The 25988-nt window shown below is 27.8% G+C and overlaps 1 long non-coding RNA gene across 1 annotated transcript in view; it reads left to right on the top strand.

Annotated features, from left to right (window-relative positions):
• Nucleotides 1-25988, top strand: part of LOC142327012 (uncharacterized) — a 273168-nt gene that overhangs the window by 39143 nt on the left and 208037 nt on the right. Inside the window, exon 2 of the long non-coding RNA XR_012756892.1 lies at nucleotides 17048-17206. This is a non-coding gene — a long non-coding RNA (uncharacterized LOC142327012). The remainder of the gene's footprint in view (nucleotides 1-17047; nucleotides 17207-25988) is intronic.

The raw sequence follows: 25988 nt of genomic DNA, 5'->3' as shown, positions 1-25988 counted from the left end.
TTTCTGTGACAGTACGTTTTCTATATTTTGTCTTGAAGACCCTGTTTTTATTTGTTGGTATATTTATAAATATGTAGGTATACATGATTTATTTTAAGGTATAAAAGAATTTTGCTAATTAGGCGATAAAATGGAAAGCGGGTGAATGAAGTAATGCATACATCAAAAGCAGATTATCATGAGCAAGCTTTTGTGGGAAAAAAGTTTCGTAATATGAAATGTAGAATCTAAAAATTAGAAATATATTTTAGAATATGTATGAGTATTTGCGGTAGTGAAACGTGGATGAAAAGAAAAATAGAAAGGAACGTAAATGAAAGAAATAGGAATGAAGCTTTTGAAATGCGATGTTAAGGAGCTTGTTGTTGATTTGTGTTTGAATTATACCGGTGGATAAAATTCAAAATTTAAGGTGAGTAGGAATGTAGAAAAAATTACTGTCCAATTTTTTTAAAAGATGAACTTGGTTGGTAGATCATTATAAGACATTCAAGTTTAGTTAATTTGGTAATAGAAAGAAGTGTAGAAGGTAAAACGTGCAGAGAAAGAGACGATAGGAATTTATGATGCAAATAATTAAGGATGTAGGATAATGAGGATGTACGAGTATGTTGAGGTTAAAAGGTTAGTGCAGAACGGAAAGAAATACAGAATAGCATGCTACTAGCCAAGACTGACTTACGATTGGTATAGAAATTATAGCAATCAAAATTCGAATTAATTAGTAGTTCATTATTATTTTATTTCAACACTCGTTTAGTTTAGCGTAATTCTTTGCCGTTCTTTAAAATATCGGTGAGTACTAACTTACAGTTAAATAACTTAAAACTATTTCGTATCAGTCGTTCTGATAAAGTGGAAGAACCTTTCGCATATTACCCGGTTCAAAAGTATGACGATTAAAGATTGTGTTATACAAAAAGAAGCTTAAATTAATCCATTCAACTAAATACATTTTGTAAATGGTGTCAGTCATTTGTTTGTTTTTGGTGAAACTCAAATATACTACCGGTTTTATAACAACATTAAAATTACATCCTGTCCCCTGTAGGGGAAGACACCCGCCTTGTGACGATCTCGTTCGCCACATCACCCGCTTCCGTTCCTAGCCCTGATGGGCTTTACCCCGGAGGTCGTCTTTTAGACCCTTAAAACTTGATAACACAACACAGCCGTCAGTTTGGCCTCTGTCAGGATTTCCATCAATTGTGATGGAAATGTCTCGAGAGACATTTCCATCACCTACTACACGACCTACACAATTTACACAACCTACTACCGCCTTCGTATGGCCTCTTCCAACCCACGACTACTTTCCACAACTTTCAACCCTCAGCTATCAAATTAACCGATTCGGGAAAGCGCGATTTCTGCACCTTCCTCTAACACCGAAAGTTTCACGCAAAAACTCTTCGTACATTTAACTTCAAATGAAAATGTGCTTGAACTTTATAATAAGAAGTGAACTTTGAACCTGTTGATCAAAATCCTATCGCTGTTGATTAAACCAACTGCCTGGTTAAAAAATACGTTTAACAATTTTTCATTGGTTTAATTATTATAAATACTTACATTATTTTGTTGTATATTATAAATAATTAATATATTACTTTTTTTTTTAAACGAAATAACATTAAGCTTATTAAAAATTAACATGTATCTCATTATTTCATTAATAATCGCGTAATAACTTAAAATGTTTTAGTTATATATTATTATTATTATTATAGTAGTATGATTAGTTGATGTACATGTGTTATTTATCTTTATGTATTAAATATAGGATGTAATTAGGATTATCTGGTTGTAAATTGATATAAAATACTGTATATATATATATATATATATATATATATATATATATATAATCTGCCAGCATATTACAAACGCGACAAGAGATAGGTACAAGCATCATTACATGACCGACGGCGTACAGACAGCGAGACGAACGTAGTCAGGACCGGTCGATCTTTATCTAGGTCGGATGGTCGCAAGCAGTACCCGCCAAGAGAGAGTGTAATAGACAAAGAGGGTTGAGGAGAGAGAGAGAGCGAGTTGTGAGTGAGTGAGAGAGAGGAAGTATAGAGAGTGATTTATAGGATGATTAGTGTCAACGGATGGTATGATGAGATACTATCGTCCCTATGTCCCTGGTATAGCATACTACTGCTATGTTCCTATGTCCCTCTGTGCGATGTCCGACCCCTGTGTATTCCTCCGGTATCTGTGTGTACCTGGGCTTATAAGCAATGGTACTTGGTCAACCGAGTAGTGATGTAGAGTATTATACCGCACACCTCTCACTTTTGTAATTTAGTAGTTTTGTTGCATACATCTTTCATTCTGTCTTCTTTTTATAACTCTCACATTTACTCTTACACTTTTCTCATTTACACTTTTTCCTCGTATTTTATTTACTGTTATATAGTGGTGCTAATCTAATTTAGCTTATAGAAAGGATACCTGATAATACTTCCCGTTTTATCTTACGTGGAATATAATTAAATAACAGCCTTTTTTCATCTCCTTACCTCACATGTACTCACAATTCTGTGAATACCGGGATAAAACTTATTATTTCTTTGGCCTTTGTGGTAAAGATTAGTTAAATAATGAATAAAAATTTAATTAAAATATTTTAGTTGAAAAGAAAGTTTATTATAGTTAATTTATTATAATTAAAATTACGAGTCATTATTATGTTAGTGGAAATTATTTTCATTTATAAAATTTGTAATAAAATTTTCCAAAGGTATGCAGTTATTATACGCTTTTTATATCGTTAAAATATTGATACTGTTTGATAACGAACAGAAAGGACGTTTCTAGTTACCTTACTTGGTCAATCGTGAAGTTTAAATAGTGATTTTCTGAAAACATTTGTAATCTAGAATCCTTATTGCTTTACAATAATATCAACTGCTAACTCTATATTGTTTAAATAGTTTATCAAATAAATTTTTTTATTTCTATTTCAAAAATAAAATCTGATGTGGACACCACATGACTTGTACGCCTATGAAGTTTCATATACACATTTTTTTTAAATGAAAAGTTCGCAAAATTTTATTTCATTAATAACTTCTGATATTTTTTCATATTTTTTAAACAATTATTATTGAATTATTTTTTATCGTAGAAATCTTTTTACAGAAAAAAAGAAACCTCTGAAAATCTTTTTTCAGAGGTTAATATTTATTAATAAATCAATATATCTAAATTAAAAAAAAAAAGGAGATGAAGTCTGATTCGAACCTATGTGCCTTCCTCTTGTAAGATCCAAATATTTCATTAATTAAAATTTTATTTGGCTATAATTTTGGAACTAATGAAAATAAGTACCACTTATGATATATCGTTGAAAAACTCTCAATGAGGGCTTATTACTGCAGTTAAGAAAAATTCCAAAATTCAATTTTTTTTTTTGTTGGATTTTGGGCTTTTTTTGGACACTTTTGGTTCAATCGATTGCAATCAAAATGGGAGGTGCACAAGTAGATGTTACAACACTTATAAATCCAAAATTTCAACATCCTACGGTTAATCGTTTTTCAGTTATGCGAGATACATACGCACATACGTACGTACGTACGAACTTTACTTCGTACAAGGAACTAAAAAATGGAATTATTTTTATTCACCACAAAAGATTGTATGTTTGTTAGGACATATACTTAAAACATTCCTTATTTATTTATTAATTATTACTTAAAATACTCCATATACTTAAATATTCCACTTAGAATATTCCTTAAGAAAGAGCCATATTTACAAGTCGTATTTGCTGATGGGAAATAAAAATTAGTTGCTCAGTGTATGAACTCAAATCAATGTTTACAGCCTATTTCATTTATAAAATATGTTTAATATTCAATGTTTGATCAGCATAAATAATGAAATAAACGTGAAAGTGAAATTGATTTTTTAAATAACGTTTTCTTTAATTAACGCTCAAAACGCATAACATTATAAATATTATGCGTTATTTTTTGATTAACAAATAAGGAACTACTTTTTTTTTGTTTAAAATGTAAAAAAATTGTTTAATTTTTTTTTTGTGTACATCATACTGGTGTTTATTTGCAACGTCGAAACTTTGTCAGTTTAGTTTGATCACATTAAGTACGGACTAATATCTATACAATGGTTAGTAGTACATCATCCAACTCCTTTCTGCTCTTTGTCGATCAGTATATGACATCTTAATAAGTGTTTTAAGATTTTTTTCTCATGATAAAATAAATCTTGAATTGAGTTTGATACTTTTAGTTTTTTCGTGTATTCAAAAGATATTGAGTACATCATAAAATCGATTATTATATCCGTCTGTTAGAAAGATGTGCAGTCATAAAAGTTTCCATTAAAAAGTATCATCATTTGAGAGAATTTTATGGGTTAGAATGTTAAATATGCTCCGTAGTATGCTATTCGAAATCACGTCAATGCGGAATTTAAAGTGAAAAATTAGTTTAATTTGACTTTTCGTTTGAGTTATGTGTATTTTATTTTAATAGACACTTAATTTTTACATCTTTTAATTACCATTCTAGTTTTTCGGTGATTAATCTGGATGTTTGCAGCCGAATATCCTTCCTGATGTTAAAAAATATTAGAGGGATGTAGCGTGGAAAATCTATGTATTTCCTTAGACGAAAACAGGAAAAAAGTTTAGTAAAATATGTTTGTACGATAGGTTTGCCTCTTTTATTATGATTTGCTAAGAAATCATTCGATGGTATGGAGTGAACAACATTTTATTTGTTATTAAAAAAAAGATTGAACTAAATTATTTAGAAGGAATGGTATGACTGCTGTTTTGAAAACAGTTACATCTGTCTTCTTATGTAGATATCCAGATCTAAATACCTTGAATCTGTTTCGTAAGCTTGGTGTAATGTGGTGAACGTTCTGATTTTTGCATCAATTAGTCTCGGGTATGATTACAGGGTAAGGTCTGACATTTTTTCATCTGTAAAACCATTCATTGAATAATAAGAATAATCCAAATAACAATATCCATTGAAAGATGTTCATGATCATAATACTAGGATAAAAAATACATTAGTGAAAGAATAACTGCTATTTATGTCCAAATAGAAAGAAAAATTTCTTGAAATGATTTTGTAATGAATTAAATAATATAATATAATTATGTAATCAATTTTTAAGACCAACAATTCTTCAACGTAAGTTTAGTTGTAGTTAGAATTAAACTTCTGTTGGCAAGTATAAAAATATATTAATGATTCATAAATTTACGTTAGGTCTATAAGTCACTTTGAAATATATTTCTTAGATTGTTATTACTAAAATCCTGTCTATCCTGATAGAAGTAACCTAAATAAATTTGGCGACATAATCACATTTTCATATGATTTTATTTAAATTCTCGAAATCAAACTAAATACGTTAAGATGAAAAAAAAATATATGTATTCGTGTATATATATATCTTATATATATAAAAATCTCGTGTCACAATGTATGTTCGGGATAAACTTCGAAACTACTGAACCGATTTTGATCAAATTTCGTAACTATCTGTAATTTGGTCTAACTTAAAAGATAGGATAGTTTTTATCTCAATTATTGACTTCAGTATTTGTTATTGAAATTAAATGTTTATTAAACGACAATAGTGTGTTTTTAAATAACCTTGGAAAAGAACATATTCAACTAACATAAATTGGTATTTAATCTCTAAAAACAATCGAAAATAACTTATTTAAGTATAAAGATAGATATTTAATTTTTAAATAACCTTGGAAATTCTACGTCTAGCGTGCGGTGTAAAAACTAAGATTTTCTTAGTAATCGTGTAATTTCCCAGCACAATTTTCGTTGTCGCAAGATTAATTTGAAAGATGAAAGGAGAAAAAAGGAAAGGGGAAAGGGTTAAAAAGGAAGGAGGAAAGGGAAAATTGTAAAAAAAGGGAAAATTGTATAAATGAAAATTGAAAAAAGGGAAGAAGGGTAAAATGGAAAAAAGAAACAAGGAAAAGAGGGGAAAGGAAAAAAGGAAATGGAAAAGGGAAAGGAGAAAAAAGAAAAGGAGAAAAAAGAAAAACGGGAAAATATGAAAAAAGAAGAGGGAAAAGGAAATAAGGGAAAGTGAAATGAGGAAAGAAATAAGAAAGGGGGATAAAAAGGAGAAAATTGTGGAAAGGGAAGAGAGGAATCGGGGAAAGATAAATGGAATGTAAAAATGAAAATTGGAAAAGGAAAGCAAGGAAAAATTGAAAAAAGAAAAAGGAGAAAATATGAAACAGGAAAAATAAATCCAAAGGGGAAAGAAGGGAAAGAGAAAGGGAAATCAGGGAAAGAAAAATGAGGGAATGAAGGGGAAAGGAGGAGAAAAGGAGAAAATGGTGGAAAGTGAAGAGGGGTAAAAATTGTAATGGGAAAAAGGAATATGTGAAAGGAGGAGAAGAAAAAAGATACGGAAAATGAGAAAGGGAAAGGAAGAAATGGGAATTGGGAGAAAGGGGAAATAGAAGAAACGGTAAAAGGAAAAGGTTAAATTTTGTTAATTCCGTAATGTTCATTTTGGTAATTTTTTTATGAAACTTTCAATTGTGTTTATTTAATCTATATATATACACTCAATTCTAGCAATAGCGAAGCAACGCCGGGTTTGCTAGTATATATATATATATATATATATATACTTTGAAGAAAAATATTAGAATATATACATATGCGAATATGACTGGCCATGATTTAACTCAATAGGCATGGTTTAGATAAAAGTGCCTTATTGCTAAAAATTGAATACATTTTCGTTATATTAAACTTAAACGAATTTTATCTAAATAAATTATTCGAGTGATATTTCATTTTTTATATCTCTGAAGAAGATATTCCCGATTTTCTTTTCCGTACTTCTTTTTATTTGGTTTGAAAAGTAGAAGATGATTTAAATATTAAGATATCTGAAAATTAAAATGTTTAAAGAATAGATGTGATTACTTGTATATAACTTAATTTAAATTATATAATTTATTTACCAAATAAAATTCATAAAAAGGGCACGAAAATTTTTTATAATGAAATTTAAATTTAGATATAACTTTAGAAAAGAGTATAGTATGAAATTTATAATTTTTCTATGAAGGGTCGTAAAGTTGTTTAAAATACTGAGTATATTCTGCAGATCGTATTTCCTATTCCCGAGTTGGTAATATAGACGTACAGAATGGCTGCGGGTTTTCAATTAGGTTATACCTTTTGCTATTCTAGTTTCTGATAGTTGACATTAAAAACATTCATTTTAGTTGTGACTTTTTTGTATTGCTATTGGTAATAATTAGTATGTTTGTTACTAGAATGTAAAATTTTTGACCGTTTTATTAATAAAAGAAAAAATTTCATACGATGATCTCGATTTCTTGAATTGAATATTTTTTCTAATAAAACCAATCTATATGTTTCATTTTAAAGCATTTTGATCGGTCGCAAAAGTTATCATAATTACTTATTTATTACGCTTGGGTATACTTCTCCTTTTATAATGACATTAAATCTTGGATATTCTTCAAAAAGTAAGAACGAGTTTTAAGGGCAAAAAATGTGCTTATCTGTTTGACGCCGGTAGGTGATTCATGTAAAGCGATTTTTAGTTTATTAAAAAATAACCAAAATTTTCATTTGTTTGAATTTTACTTTCCTGGCATCATAAGTAAGAGCTATGTTGTAAAAAGAAAACTACGGAAATTAATCACAAAAGAGGGTAAAACTTAGTGTATAATTTAAAATACATAATTTATTTACGAAATAAAATTTACAGGAAAGTTTATACAATAAAATTAAAATTCAGATAAAATTTTAGAAAAGAATAAAGTGTGAAATTTTTATTTTTTTTTGTGAAGGGTTGTAAAGTTCTCTAAAATACAGAGTATGTATTCTGTAGGTCGGAAAGTATAATAATTATCGGAAAATATGTTTTTTTTTGCAGTTTTCTGCGTTTATGTCCTTGGGGGACAAACGTCGAGATATTGCATCATTATCCCCTCCCAAAAAGTGGGGGGTAATGTTCCTACGTACGCTCGCGCGGGCGCGCGTGTGTTGTACGTTTGACTGGATAAACGGATTTTGATGAAATTTGGAACAGATACTCTTGTATAAGGGACGATCAGAAAGTTTACACCCCCTTTATGAAACAAACATATTTATAAAACCATTTTTTTTTATTGAACAAAAACGACATATTTTTATCTATTTTTCGACATAATCACAAAGTTTTTCTAAATACCTTGTGACAAGTTTTTCAGTTCCACTCTCTCATAAAAATTTCGTCGTTTCCTTCAACCATTTAAGGACCGCTTCCTTCAGTTCATCATCATTAGCGAAACGCTCCCCTCCAAGGTCTCGCTTGAGAGTATCAAACAGATGGTAATAGCAGGGTGCTAGGTCAGGACTGTAAGGCGGATGAGACACACTTCCCATTTGAATTTTTGCGGTAACTCTTTTGTCACATGAGCTGAATGAGGAGTAGCGTTGTTGTCGTTAAGAAAAACGACCCCGTTCCTCAATCTTCCGGGTTTTAGATCTTTATTGGCTTTATACAATTTTTTTATGAAGTCTCAGAGTAAGATTCGGCATTTATTGTTGTTCCTCGGGACATAAATTCACTTTAAACAACTCTCTCAGAATCGAAAAAGACTGTCAGCGTAACCTTTCGAACATTTGGAAATGTTTTCACTTTTTTTTGGCTGCGGAAAAATTTTTGTGTCTCCATTCATGTGATGCTCGTTTAGTCTCAGGAGTAATGAAGCACTCGGCTTTCATCCCCTGTGATGATTTGTTTAAAAAACTGGACTAGTCCTGGAATAACGATGAAGAAAAGAAAGAGCAAACGCAAAACGTTGATGTTTGTGGTTGTCGGTCAACAGATGTGCACCCATCTTACGGTAACGAAGCTAATCGTAAATAATTGCAAACACACTTAAGTTCACTTGAAATTTCTTTAATTTTAATGCCCCGGTTACTCAAGATCATTTGATTCACGCGTTCCGTGTTACCCGTCTTGTTTGCAGTTGGACGACCAATACGCAATTCATCACTCACATTTGCTTTTCCGTTTCTGAACATTTGGCACCATTTTGTGATCATGGGACGTGACATTGCATTCTCACCGAATACCTTAACAATTTGGTGATGAATTTCACAACAATTGTAATTTTTTACCGACAAAGATCGGACTACTGAACGCACTTCTATGCTGGACGAAACCTCTAGAGGACACGCTTTATTGAAAACGACATTACACACGTACTGAAATGTTGTACAGAATTGCTGCTGGGGAAGCGTGAAGACAACAACATAAGTGCTGCCACCTCAAGACATTAGTAATATATCCCTTTCAGTTCAAGAACACGGCAAGAGTGTACCTTATTTTTTGATCCACTTATGGGGTAATTTGTCGGTAAAAGTTTAGGGTCAATATCTGAGTAGATAGTTTCTTTGGGGTCAATTTTCTCAAAATTTTTCAAATATTACCTCACGTTATATTAAGCTCAATTCTTGCGTACATGCTTATGTTACCATTTTAAAAAAATTGCCCCTAAATTCCCCATTCCTCAAAAATCGAAAAAAAAACTGTTTTTATTTATTGAATATTTTTTAAGCGATTTTGTTTTTATCTTTCTAAGCGTATAGAGTAGTAGCAGTGCAAGTGATGAGCCCCAAAAACTATTTGGGAGTCGGAGAGCCGACCAAAGTTTAAAAACTTAAATTTTTAATTTTTTTAAAACTCTTTCTAGTTTATTAAAACTTTTAATAATAATATTACAATAAAATTGCTTCATAGTTTACCCCCACCGCTAAAAAAGAAATTTTTGGTAACTTCTTATTGGTTTTACAGTTTTCAGTGGAACTTTTTTGTAGTTCCTTCCATTTATTGTAGTAAACGTGAACAAATAAAAAAATTTACGTGCGGGTGGGAAACCAGAAAAAAGTAAAAAAAAATAATTTTTTGAATTTTTAAAACTTTTTCTTGTATAATTATTTTTCTAATATGTAAGAATAAATATTCAATGTCAGGAAAATATAACAACTTTGTTGTCAGCCCTTTTGAATATAACAATAATAATATATTAGAACACTAATGAGTCAAGCAATAAAATTATACTCATATTTTAAGCACGGCTTCTTACCTATTTCAAACGTATCCATTTCATACGTCTTACGATCTGAGATAAAGGGCGTAATCATACTGCCTTTGATAAGTTTTCTAACCATTTATTATTGTTACTATTACAAACCTCATCATTATAATTATAAAAAAATTGTAATAATTATTATAAAGAACTGTTCGCTGATGTGTGACATGAAAGCGAAACTTATGTAATCGTAAAAAGAAGGAAACGAACACTATGACATCCTTGGAAAAAAAAGCTGCACCAGCTAGAACTTAAAAAAAATTGATGTAAGAAATTCGACGAAATAAGAGAACTTAGGTGAAAATTTTCGAAATGAATCGAAATACTCGTACTTGTAAAAGTACATGTCGATTATTTCTAATAAGATTATAAGGATAAAGCATACTGGAAAAAGTAGTTTATGAAAAATAAATAAGTATTAAAAGAGAAAATTTTATGAGATTAGTATTAGAAGACAGTTATGCCTTTTTAGGCTTATCTGTGGAAATGTAAAGGAAGGAAGGAGAACTAAACTGTTTAAAAGATTTCCCGAATGTTATTTATAAATTAATTGAAGTAGTTTCTCAAAGAAAATCAATTTTTACATGTTTTAAAGTAATATTTATTAGATTAATAGCATTTTCTGAAACCTCATTAAATTTTATCTTAAATACGTATTTTTATCAATTAATGGCTTCAAAATTGTTATTTTACTCTGTACCGATTTTATTTGTATATTATTTTCATATAATTGCATCATTATTTCATATTGTTATTATTTTTACTTTTTAATATGAATGAACCATTTTTCAATCTATCATTAACTAAGTACTTTGTGTTTCTGTCCTAATGAAAGATTTTCACATGTTTCCATTATTTACCTAATATTGAAGATCTTTTTTCAGCAGAACAATAATCCTGTTACGCTTGATATGAACTATAAAATGTATAATTTATATTTTGATCTGAATAAAGCATTTATTTACTTATTTTAAAAATTCTGATGTGGACACTACTTGACTTCTTTGTATGTCTATTAAAAACTACACATTTTTTTCTGCACTTCATTTAAACTTATTTCATTCGAAAGTGAGATACGATCCTCCAATTGTTTAATAAAGTGGACAGTTACAAAATTGCTGAAATATTAGTTTTTATTAATATCAAATATCTATACAATTATTAATTTAACAATCTTATATGAAATATTAAGATAGAGTAAAAATTCTTTATTACTCTTATTACTAGATCAGAAAATGTTAAAACCTAAGAAATAATAAAAAGGAAGAACATGCTGCAAACCAGAAAAAATAAACAGGAAGAAAATGTAAACAAAGAAAGAATAAAAAGATTAAGAGAAGATGACAAATTTAAAGAGTAAGAAAATATAAAGATCAAGGAAAGAATACAAAGAATAAGAGAGAGATGATGAATATAAAGAGAGAGAAAATTTGAAAACTAGAGAACTTGTACATAAATTAAGATCAGACGAATTATATCAAACCGAAGAGCGATTAAATTACTGGCAACAAAAAACAAACGAAATGATGATTAACTCCGACTTAGGGGGAATATTATTCGATAATATCAGAGGAGTAATTAACTAAAAAATTGAATGGGGCATGTATGCCTCAGTGTATATATGTTGTTCTTATGAGGGTCTATTTTTCAGTCACTCGGTAGTTAACTTTAATGTAGATAAATTAAACAGAAATTCCACAAAAATTAAATTAAAAATTAAACTAAAAAATCAAAAAAATAATACGATTCTAAATTATAATTTTCGATTAATATTAAATAATTAGATGTTTCACCAAATCTGTTACATATACACATACGTAATAATGCCTCTTAGATTATATCATATACACATTTTTACACTATTTTATTCATTTTATTTCACTATTCACTTTCTGATTTTTTTCATATTTTTTTTTTTTTTATTGTTATTGAATAATTATTTATTGGAAATCTTTTTTTACAATCACAGGTTAATAATTATTAATAAATAAATTATTTAAATAAAAAATAAAAAATAAATATTTAAAAATTATTATTATTTATTAATTATTATTATTTAATTATTTATTATTTAATTATTATTTAATTTATTATTATTTTTAATTATTTATTTAAAAATAAATATTTAAATTAAAAAAAAAGTTAAAAAACAAATAAATTAAAAAAAGAGATGATGTCTGATTTGAACCGATATGCCTTCCCATTCTAATATCTAAATATTTCATTAATTAAAATCTCATTTGGCTATAACTCTGAAACCAATAATAATAATACCACTTGTGATATATCGTTGAAAAGCTCTCAATGAGGGCTTATTACTGCAGTTAAGAAAAAATCCAAAATCTAATTTCTTTTAGATTTTGGTTTAATAAACATATTGGTTTATTAATAATTATTAACCTCTGATTGTAAAAAAAACTTTTACGATAAATAATAATTCAATAACAAAAAAAAAGAAAAATGTCAGAATTTATTAATGAAATAAAATTTTAAGTACTTTTAATTAAAAAAAAATTAAAAAATGTAATTTAATAGGCGTACAAGGAAGTCATGTGGGTTCATATCACATTTTTTTTTAAACAGTTCATATTTTGAACTCTTCATAAGATAATACATTTTATTGATAATGGAATATTTAGTAATAAATTTTTAAAAATTTCTTTTTATTAAATTCAGTTCATTTGTAAATCTACTATTGCTCTCTTGAGCAAAACAAATACATTTGTTTCACATATACTTTGTATTTAAACGAATGAAAAAAATTAATAATGTTAAGATGAATCAATCAAAGTCTTTTTACTTAGGTATTGTATTAATTTATAGTGTCTGCACGCACCCACGCACACAGTAAGGCTGGTGATTTGGAGTAAATAACTGGAAAAAATAAAAATATTTTCCTCTTAATTTTCTCTTAAGATAACATTCATATGATCTTCTCTTAATACAAGTTTGACTAAGTTATCTTAAAAATAATTTTCACATGATCGTCTCTATATGGGGTAATCACCTTTTTTCAATTTCAATGGACCACAGCCTATTAAAATCCTTTATTTCATCACCGTAACCATTCATCGCATACTCAGTTTTGGTTAGGCGTGGTTATATTGATACTTAAACCGTCTATAATATTCTATGTTAAATTCAGTCCATCGATCAATATCCGAAACAATTCCATCACTATCGATTCCTAAAACAATTTCGTTGTTTTTAATTCCGCGAACTTTTACGGGAAAGTTATTGGTAAAATTAATATCCTTTACCGAATTCTTGTTTCTTTTACTATTAAAAAGAAAATCTTTTGAAAAAGGATAAATGAGAACAGTTTTTGAACCTAGTACCGATGCATCAACTCATCTACTCTTTGGCAGAGACACCATTCATTACGTTCACACTTTGCGGTCTGTAGCTGCGGATCTTTAATTCAAATAGCTGTATTTCTGTGTGGCATTAATAAAATTAATTATTCTATTTGGTTTTTTCAGCCATTAATTAAAGGATCTTTATCGTTCGTGAAATCTAGCCAAATTAAAATTTATACTATACATTTTAAAATTACAGTATTTGGGAACTGATAAATTTTATCAGAATTAATTTTAAATATAGGAATTTTTAATATAGAAACAGATATTTTTATATATACAAATTTTAATATAGGATTTTAAAAATTTTAATTTTAAATATAGAAAATTCCAGAAATTGAAAACGTTAAAAAATGAACGCATAAAAAGTCAACTTTTTAGCCATAGATATGTTACTGTATATTTTTCACAGTAAAATCACTGACAATAAATGTCAGATGAGCACTAAAGCAGAAAATATTTATCATTACATCACAGTTGAAGAAATATTCAGTATAATTGCTGATTTTATGTTATTAGTATTAATTTTTTAACTTTTCTAGGTTCTGCCTCGATTTTTCCCTCCAAATCTAACTGAAAAGGAACTTGAACCTTTTACAAATATTTTCTTATCTTTAAATTTTGGAAAGTTTAATTGTTAACAAGAATTAAAGCTTCCTTAGATTTTCCGTGGGCTTCCTTAAGTTTTATTAGTTGCAATAATCTTATTAAGAGCTTTCCTCTTTGGAAAAAAGAACATTGTCGCAGAAAACAGGATATTGTTGTATTTAGTCCATTTATTTAGAGCGAGTTCTCCTCTACAATAATTAATCTGGCCAATATCTGTTAGGAGTCTGTTGTTTATTTTATTGAAGCAGATAAGTATTAATCTAACGTTTTTTTTTGGGTGTGCGTAAGTTCCGTCCATTTGCTAAGTTAAATAATCCGGTGTGTCTACTGTTCAATACATTAAATTTTCTAATTATATTTTTTAAGCCCTTTTGCGCAGTTTATCAAAATATTACACTTTTTGATGTGTATTTCACAACCATGTATATTGCACAACTATCTTTAGAACGGCTAACTTTTTTATCGGCTTCTCTTTGTTTCAACATCTTTTATTTATAATACATTCTTTTAACTTTTTTTTTGTAACGTCTAAGTTTGTTACTATTTATTTGGGACTCCTAGAAATCTCAGTTTAAAAGTGGTCGGATTTATTTTGCCGAAATTTATTTTGTGTATTCAGAATTATACAGAAAATGTTGGAAGCGCGAATATAGCAAAGGATTTTTGTATAGTATTTGAACTATACAAATTCAAAAGTGTCGGATATGATTGTTATGCGCAAAACGATAAAAAAGAAACTGAATCTGTAGCTGGTAACTTATAATCAGATAACAAAAGAAGTAAAGACTAAACATCTTGTAAATAAAATGATATCAAAGACGTTTCATTTTGATTATGATAAACGATCGTACTAGAAAAGAAAGATGGAATAATTGATACCTTACCTTAAGGAATTTAAATTGTTTTAGATGTTGATCGGTGGATTAAATTCTATAAAATAATTGATCCTTTTAATATAGAATATTAGATGGTTTAAGTATCAATATAATGATGTTTAAGGGTTTATAGGCTGCGGTTCATTGAATCCACCGGGTTGGTCTAGTGGTGAACGCGTCTTCACAAATCAGCTGATTTCGAAGTCGAGAGTTCCAAAATTCGAATCCTAGTAAAGGCAGTTACATTTATACGGATTTGAATACTAGATCGTGGATACCGGTGTTCTTTGGTGGTTGGATTATAATTAACCACACATCTCAGAAATGGTCGACCTGAAACTTTACAAGACTGCACTTCATACATATCGTCCTCATTCATCCTTTGAAGTAATACCTGATTCCCGGAGTCTAAACAGGAAAAAAAGGCTACGGTTCTTTGAAACCAAAATGGAAATTATCTTAAGAAATCACCTGAATACTCTCTAAAGAGAAAATTAAGTGGAAATTATTTTGACTTGGTTTTCACTTGTTTGTTCCAAAACATCAGCTGTACTACTACTACTACTACTACTACTACTACTGCTACTACTGCTACTGCTACTGCTACTGCTACTGCTACTGCTACAGCTACTCCTACTGCTACTGCTACTGCTACTGCTACTCTTACTACTACTACTACTACTACTACTACTACTACTACTACTACTACTACTACTACTACTACTACTACTATACACATACACACACAAAAAACTCTACACACACACACACACACACACACACACACACACACACACACACACACACACACACACACACACACACACACACACACACACAGACACACACAGAGAGAGAGAGAGAGAGAGAAAAGAATTATTTGATTAAAATAAATGTATTCGAACGTATATAGATTTTTATGAACTATATCCTTATTTCATCTGTAAAAAATTATATTTCTTAACAATGTACTTAACTAAGTTCATCGGATCTTAACTAAAAACCACATTCTAGATCTTACTTTAATTTTAAGTTCTTTAACGTCTATCTGAAGTATTAGTTAAAGGATTTTTTTTTGAAATCAAATATCATTGATTCCATTTCTTTAATTTACTCATTTAAAAAATGAAAGTTTGTTATTGAATCACTCTCTCTTTTTTTACTTAATTGTTTAAATCTAGATCCTAAATTAGCTAATTATATTATTAAAATGAGTATAAATAATAATTTTGGAATACATCTTCGAAATCTGTAATATGTTTAGATCACTATACTAAAACAATTAAATGTTGGAACAACATAGGAAACGAGATACAAATGCTATTATTTGTGTAATTTAATTATAAAAATTTACTTAATATACTTTTTTCGTGTGCTTCTATGATGTGCAATAAAACTCCATTAGAATTCTCGTCATTAACTGAATTCCAAGAATAGAGATATTTTATTAAAATCTAATCTAAAATAAGAAATAAAAAATAACCGCAGGATGTATCGGCGTATTAATTAGATAAAATTAATTACTTCTTTATTTATATATGATTATTTAAAAGAAAACGAAATTATCAATTATCATTTTTATAAATAATTCATAATTTAAATTATGTAAAATTGACTTAATTATTAATTTTTATCTTTGATTTTATTGAAGTACTTTCCTAAATAGGATTAAAAAAAAATACTCTGATTTTAACGAGAAGTTTCCTGAATTACAAAACCATAAACATTCACACAGGAGAGAAGTTTGTTAACAAATGTACAGTCAAACAAAAGTAATCAACGAAGTTATTTTTAAGTAATTTTAATATTTATACAGACAGGAATAGATTTAATATTTATCATGTTTTTTCCGTAAATTTATTATTATTACTATAAATTTATAACTTTTTATACTTATTTTAACAAAATTTATCAGTTTTATGCATAAAAAATTATGCGGGTAAATGTGGAATTATTATATAATTTTTTTTTTACTATCCATACCAAATAGTTATTTAGTAAATTGGCTTTTTATACTTTACTCTATTTTTTTTTTTTTTTTACAGACTGCAGTCAGATAAATCTGAAGTTGGATTGTTTTGGCTGATTAATATTCGTCGTGAGAGAACATTTATATATCTGCTGAATTTATTTAAGAAGTTGAATAACGGGAAAGTTTAGCTTTAGAATGGAAGTTTTAAAGTTTTAGATAAACAAAACTGGAGGTAAATGTTTTTAATTTTTATTTTATTATAAGATATACAGAATATTTTATATTCTTAGTACTTTATGCTTTAACTACATTCTATTTATTATATAAACAAAGTTACCGACTTTAAATAAAATTAATATACATACATATATATATATTCTTTTAATTCTTCAATTAAAATTGTAAAAATGTTTCATTTATTTAACTGTTACGTAAATTTATAGAATTAAACGAACAGACGGTAAGTATGCTGTTCTTTCGACCGCTTTTCTGTTGGTGTATTATAATATAACAGCTGTATTGAGCAGAAGGCTTAAATTGTAAAGAAAGAAGGGGAGTGAATGACCAAAGCCACGGAGCAGGCTACTGCTTGCTGCCTGTAAGCATCTTGTCCATAAGCTAAACGCGTTAGGGTTGCGTTGACAGTCCTATTCAGGAACACAGGACAAACAAATAAAGAAGGTATAATATATCACTAAACGTTATTTTACATATCATTTACGTATTGTCTTCTTAATTATTTTGAAATTAATACGTTGAAATGTTGTTATTCTACCTCTATAAAAGACCGTTGCAAGAACGTTTCTTATTTTTGGATCTCGAATGTTCATAATTTTTTTTTAATAATAGATCAATATCATTTATCTGTTTTCATGTTCTGCAGTCGTGTGATTTTTTTTTCAACAGGCTAAATTAATACAGCAAAAACGTTTTTTACACCAGTAACGAAAAAGCTAACCAACAGTAGTAGGTACATAGTACCTAAAGAACAGTCAATAAAGAACAAAGTACTAAAGAATAATCTCACTTATTTTTGCGTTTTTGTGGTTTGTGAAAACTAAAGCTTAAACATTTCAGATATAATTATTTTATTAAATAAACTTTTAATCTTTCATCAGTAACTAAACACTGTCCGCTAATATTTTTTGAAATTTTTATCTTTGTTTATTGTTTAGAATGTGAAAAATATGTTTTGTCTAAAAAGCTTATTTTATTTTAGAAATATTTGAAAATACGGTTAATTTTTTTTATTAATTACATTTTATTTATTGAAGTTTTTGATATGTTTAAGTTAAAAGACTTTATCGTTTCATTGATGTTCAATACCTTCTTTAATCATTTAACACTTTTACGAGGGAGGAGATTTTGTCCGTTAATTTGCAAAATTGAATTATTTATTGAACGAAATGAATTCCTTCTGAACTTCAGGGAAAACTTATATACGAATTTTTATTTAGATTTTATCCGCCATTCGAAGGTCCGTCGGATATGTTGAATACATGTAGCCCGTACAAATACGAAATATCGAAGATTTGAAGTTTTTACAGATTTCTTGCTTTACTCAATAAAAAAAATATAAAAAAATAAATAAAAGGGTTGTTGCTCTTTTTATCTTTTTACTTCACAGCGATTATTTTTAGGTTATGTTTGTTTAGATAGGAAGGTTTTTTAAATAATCGCATGATCTTGAATAATTTATGACTTCATTGAAATATTACGAAATATTATTATTCTCTGCAAACTCGTGCTTTTAAAGTTTACAATTTATTTATAAAATTTCTATTCTGCTGTATCTTTCGTTATGCAAATAAATAAATAACTCTTTTCATCCTTTCTCCAGGAAATGCAAATTTATTTGTCACATTCTTTTTATTTATCATATCCTTTTTATCTCATTGTAATGGGTTCATAAGATATATATTTGGTTGAAATGCATTTCCCAGCGTAAATATTTGCTTCATTTATTATTATTATTATTATTCTTTTTTTAATAAAATTTCATATTTTAATAAATAAATAAATATTATGATGAAAAATTTATGAAGTTTAAATATACTTCTGTTGTTAAACTTATTTCTCTTTCAAAAAGCATTCCGGTGTCATCAATAATGGAATGTAGTCGCTTCTTTTCAAGAACTCATCTGTACAATAGTTTCATTTTATGAAAATAATTGCGCATAGAAAGTATCTTGTTTTGTATTTTAATTTTTGCTGTTATTATTTTTAATTAAAATTATATTCTGTTGACCGTACAGAATAACACACTATGTTTATTTATTTATTTTTTTTGACTAAAAATATTATTGTAAAAATTGTAAATTCATTTATTTTACAATGTTTTAGTTAACATACCGATATCGACTATTAATATCTAAAATCAACAACAAAAAAACTTAGGTTTACTCTGTGAAATAATTTGGAATTTTTTAAGAACTCTATTTAAAAATTATACTTTCAAAATTAATTACATGCATTTTAACCTCTCCACCACATAAGGAGTCATACGCACAAAAACGTATGACGTCACACAAGACGCTATTGTAGGAACTTAAAATACTGGTTGCCGATAAACTATTAGAAAAACCTAATAATAATTCTAATTTGATTGACTTGGTTCATCGCTAGACATATATCCATCCTAAAAAATAATTTCTGGACTGGTATGCCAAGAACAAAGGAATTTTATTTTGCTATTTAAAAACTATGAATATATTATACCTTTATTATCTTTTCTTACGTATTTAAGAAAGAGAAGTTGTCTATAGTTTAAAATTACAAATTTTTTCTAAAAATATTCATAGATAGGTTAAGCTTACCAAATTTACTTAAATAAAGTTTTTTTCTAAATCTAACACCCTCTCCATTAAAGTCTAAAATAAGAACGCAAACATTTAAAAAAAAAAAACTTTTCAATTTTTAAGGTCCGAGGTGTACAATTTTGGAAAATTACAGTTTTTTATTGTAGGATATATATAAAATTTCAACAATTTAAAAAAACAAAAATAAAACCGAAGGGAAACAGACCAAAAAAACCACATACATTTCAATTTTAAAAGATGGAGATTGATTTTTTGAATGTTTTTTTTTATTTTTATTTTTATTCAATATAGATAAATTGCCAAAGTAAATTTTTTTCTAAAGTGCCTCTGAAGAAAATCGAAATTGGTTTTTTCGTGATATCCCTACCCTTAGAAAAAAATTAGAAAAAAATTAATACGATCAGTATTAAAGTATTGTGTAGAAAAATTTAAGCCAAGTTTGAAGAATATAGGTTTGGTCAGTCCTTAGATATAAGGCTAAAAGCAGTGCGATACGCATACGTTTTTTGATCTAGATAAACTAGTAAAGAATTGCAAAAAACTGATAACCTGTTTTTTTTTACACGATTACTTTCCCTTTTAATATAGCTATTCTAGCTGTATTCGCCGGTAAAGTAATAAAAAAGTAAATAATAGAAAAATAAAGAAATGGTTTAAAATATAATACTGAAATCAGATTTTTTAATAGATAAAAAAATAAAAATGATAACATTCACTTTTGATATTATTATTTTGGCTGAAATTAAGGACCATTTTGAAATAATATATGGTATGGATTCATCATACCTTGAGAAGAAATTCAGTTTGAAAGTAAAGAGTAGAATAAAGGTAATGAAATTAACAAAAATAAGAGTAATGATTGTTATAATAAATATTAATCTGGTGGAATAAAATGTTCCAGACGTTCCGGAATTTTATTAATTGGATGAAATTATTAAAGATGGATGTATTAACAAAGTTATCAAAAGCAGACTGGCACAAACCAGAAATATTTTCTTATGGAGTAAAATAATATGTTAGTGATAAAAATATATTTCGAAATTAAAAAAAAAGTTTCGAAAACATTTGTATGAATTTCTGTGTTTAGTGCTAAAAAATGAACGTGGTCACAAGAAATAAGAAACTTTTGAGTTCTCATGTTATAGTAGAATGCCGAAAAGGTTTGGATGAGTTATGAGATCGACCGGTTACATTGAATAAACATGAGAGGATTGAAACAAAATTTTTTATAAGAATAAACAAAATTTCGTTTCAACTAAAAACCCAGAGTTAGTAAATTTTTATTTCGAAAAAGGAAATTTATAGAGTGATATTACTGACTTTACATATGAAATATCTGTAAAATAACTTTAAAAATGAAATTATATAAAACGGAAAAATTGGTTTATACCATTTGAGATTTAGAATAGAGAAGATTTAAGATATAGACATGTGCATCAAACAAGTCAAATTATATGCCTGTAATAGTAACGTGTCAACTTTTCATCTGGAAGAATTTCGGAATCGAATTCTGTTAAGACTTGGCACTTTTATTTAACGCTACAAAAATAAATTAGCCCACCGGGAAGACCTAGTGGTTAACTTGTCGTAGATCAGTTGTTTAACAGCTGAATTTCGACGTCGAAGGATCTGAGGTCGAATCCTAGTAAAAGCCAGTTGTTTTGTACATCAAACAATACATCTCACGTTTATTCCCCCCGCAAAAATCTCGAGCATATTTGAAGATTAATATTTATCAAAATGTGATTTAAAAAATTTACTATTAGTAGAAAATGCAAACAGTATGATATTTTTCGGTTTTAGGGCTAATGAAATAGAAAAAAATCTGATGTAGACATCACATGACTTCCTTGTATGCCTATTAAATTATATATACACATTTGTTTTTTTAATGAAAAGTACGTAACATTTTATTTCATTAATAACTTGCGACATTTAAACAATTTTTTTTTATTGTTGTTGAATTTTTATATATCCTAATTTTTTTTTTAACAATCGGAAGTTAATAATTATTAATAAATCAATATATTTAAATTAAAAAAAAAAAAACTTAAGAAAAAGGAAATGAAGTCGTATTCGAACCGATGTGCCTTCCCCTTGTACGATCCAAATATTTCATTAATTCAAATTTTAATTGGCTGTAACTCTGGAACCAATGAAAATAAGCACCACTGATGATGTCGTTAAATAGCTCTCAATGAGGACTTATTGCTGTAATTAAGAAAAAATCCAAAATCCAAATTTTTTTGATTTTGTTATTTTTTGGTCAATTCGATTGCAGTCAAAAGGAGAGGTGCACAACTAGATGTTACAACTTTCCTAAATCCAAAATTTCAACATCCTATGGGTAATCGTTTTTGAGTTATGCGAGATACAGCCGTACGCACCGTAAAGACATTACGCCGAACTAGTAAAAATGGATTCAGGGATGGTCAAAATGGATATTTCCGTTGAAATCAGAAAACCGAAATTATTCGCGATCAAAATACTTCCTTTACTTCGTACAAGGAAGTAAAAAGAAAAGTTACAAATGTAGTCGCTGAACGGCCTCCGTGGCACGAGTGGTAGCGTCTTGGGCTTTCATCCGGAGGTCCCGAGTTCGAATCCCGGTCAGACATGACCTTTTCATACTCTACATAATTACTACTTAATCTCATCTTCTGAAGTAATACCTAACGGTAGTCCCGGAGGTAAAAAAAAAAATATATATATATATTTAATTAAAAGTTTTAAACAATTTTGTAAAAAAATTTATATAAGATAAAAATATTTTGAAAGAAAATTTTTAATTAAATTAATAAGCTGCTACCTATATATTATAATACACATCTTTTTGATAAATGTGATATCATTTTTTTTTTTGCTAATATATAAATAATTATACATAATTTATAAATTAATTTACATATATATGTCAATTAATTTATAAGTTATGTTCATTCTTGCAGAATTCAATCCGTGGTGAAGTTGTAACGTCTCGGTATTTCATCCGGAGGGGTTCGGGTTCAAATACCGGTTAGCATGGCATTTTTAATTCACTAAAAATTCTATTTCTATATTACATGGACAAGCTTTCAAGCTTATGTGGTGATATCAAGGCAAAAAAAAACCGATGCGCGCGACAGAAACATTTACAAAACATATAAGTTTCAAAAAGGATAATTTAAAACCAATAACGATGATTTACTGAAAATACTACTTTAAAATTCGAGACGCGTTTCAGGTAATTTTTTTTTATTTTTATTTATTCCTCTAATACAAAAACATTTCTTATTATATTTTGTCTTAAGCTCAATCTTTTTCTTATGTAAAGGTAACAATTGTGAAATAATGACTAATGAAAAAAAATGCCAAGTAGAATTCAAGAATCGAATTGAAGATATTAATGGAGATATCTATCGAGCTTCTGAGGTGACAATACGATTAAAAACTTCTTTAAGTATTTAAAAAAAATAATTTTACAATTATATAAAGTTTTTTGTGTATGAATTCATTCTTTAATGTATTTTACACGAAGTGATAAGCCGGATCAGTGATGAATTTTATAATACATTTTATTTATGACGGTTTTTTTATCATGTTTTTTATTTTATGCAATGACGTTAGGATTTGCATGAAAGAATGCTTTTGAATATATTAATAATAATAATAATAATCATAATAATAAAATAATAATAATAATAATAATAAAAATTCAAAAGATTTCGTCTTAAGAATTCATATCTTAGTTTGCTTTATTCCTTTGCTTAATACATTAAATAGAACAAAAAGGGGAATTAATGACATGACCCTGTAACTTAGGGTATTGCACTTTGTAACCCAAGTATTTACGACGTGCGAGCTGCTTTTAACATTGACAGATTTGTTTCTCAACAAGAAATTTATGGTAGCTATTAAGGAATTCGATGAACGCTTATTTACGCTGTTTAAAATCGGGGACAAAGCGAAACTACACTTAGGGGGGGACATTTTAAAACTCGCGGATGACATTCTGGGAAATTTATTTAATTTGATTTCTTTTCAAAAGTTTCGTATCATTTTTTCAGTCGATGATAATTTTTAAAGGTAGGACAGGCCTGTAAGCACAATAGAACTCTGTTTACGACTTCTCTTGACAATAACCTGAGCTGCTACTTGTCAAAGTTAACTGTGACATTTACGATTCACCTCCCAGCTGCTGTGTAACCGTCACCATCCTGTGTTTTGTCAACGCAGTATGTGTACGCATGTGTATGAGTAAGCAAAGAGGAAAAGAGAGTGAGAGAGAGAGAGAGAGAGAGAGAGAGAGAGAGAGAAGAAAGCATGTTTACATATCCGTATACGCGTTTTTATGTTGCTTAACAATTCGACGAGTTGCGTCACGATGAAAAACGCTTTTATAGATATTGCATATTCTTGCATAGATATTGTCGTAAATGTATTTTATATAACGTAAAGATAACAGGCAAAACATAATGTAAATAATTTAATATAATGTAGGTGTAACTTAAGGTTCCTTTAATGAGACGTATTGTCTTCAGCCCAAATTAAAATTAATTTTATTTATTCTATCACACAGTAATATGTACACCAAATCTTTACTTCTAATTTTTCACGTACTTTGTCGTTAAAATTACATAAATTAAGGCTCGTGCGTTAATTTTTTTTTGTTACATTTTTAGTTTATTTAAAACTGTAATAATAAAATAAATAATATGAAATCTAAAGGTAATAAAAATATAGCAAGAGTTTATAAAATAAAATGCAAAGAGAAAAACTGTAAAAAAAAGTTAATTAAAATAAATTAACGAAAAAAGCATTAGAAATATAATAAAAAGAATCTAGTTATTCTGAAAACATTAGAAAGATAATTAATTACATTTTAAAGTATAAATAATGAGCAAATATTAGAAATAAGTAAATTTATGCTCGTATATTCCGTATTCTCGAAAGACACATAAAAAAATCTATACATAATAAAATAGAATTACATATGATGAAAAATCCAAAAAAAAGTGATTTGTTTAAACATAACAAGTAAAGTTTTAGAATGGTCACTGGATTAGGAATTTAAACTATTGAAATTAACATTTTAATATATATTTAAATTTCGGTACCAATAAACAATAATTCTTTTATCTGTCATTATAGTAACAGTAAAGTAGTGTTGAGATGATAAGTATACCTCTCTATATTTAAACTTTTAAAAATTTATGTTTAATGGATCTCCATACATACATATATATATTTATATATTCTAACAAAGGATCTATACGGAATTGTTAAACGTATAGGAAAATAAAATAAATAACAAACAATAAATTAATGAAAATATTATCTAAAAAGAAAGAAAGTGAATCTGATATTGAAGAATCTTTAAAATAATTTATAATGAGTTATCTAAAGTAACAATTATTTACAAAAAAAAAACCAGATAATGAGACTAATGCTCAAATAAAATAATTTAACGGTTAATTTAGATAAACAAATATAAATTTTTACTATAAAAACCTTTTTATTGTTATTTAACGTAGTTTCATTTTCGTACGAAAATAAGATTTGATTTATCCTTAAAGTATACATTTTTTAATGGTAATATTTGACGTCGGGAACGTAAATCTTGTATAATTTTATATTTGTATTAAATAAAAATTTTTCATTAGTTTTGCTTTAATTTAAAGTTAAATATTTTCAGTTCATCTTAATTTTATCTTTAAAAAAAATGTAAAGCGGTTCATTTCAGGTATTAACCACAATTTCAAGTAGTCTCAACAAAAATCCATTTTTGTTGACCCAGGATGTATCTTTTAAATACAATTTTCAATAACTTCTACTTGGAAAAAATAGAGAAAATTATGTTTGTTATTCTAATTACAATTGTTTATTAATTAAATTTAAAAAAAACCAAAAACCAGTTTTTATTGTAATTTTTTTATTTCAATAATAAATTAAGTAAATGCCTAACAAAGATCATACATAGAGATTATTTTTTATTTAAACTAGCTTGGTTAACTGAGCTTTGAGTAGAGTACACCAAGGAGGCTTCAATTAAATATTATTTCTTGTGTGTATATAAGTTTCGTAGGGGGAGGTCGGTAGATGGCATACCGACAACAGTTTTATTTATGTTAAATCTTTTACTGTAAAGCTTGACTGTACACTACGTCTTTCGATTATCCGTCCGGAGCACAGACGAATAAATTATTTTGCGTAAGT

The sequence above is a fragment of the Lycorma delicatula genome, chromosome 6, assembly GCF_047948215.1.
Source record: "Lycorma delicatula isolate Av1 chromosome 6, ASM4794821v1, whole genome shotgun sequence".
Taxonomy (NCBI): domain Eukaryota; kingdom Metazoa; phylum Arthropoda; class Insecta; order Hemiptera; family Fulgoridae; genus Lycorma; species Lycorma delicatula.
This window is presented reverse-complemented; position numbering and strand designations above follow the sequence as displayed.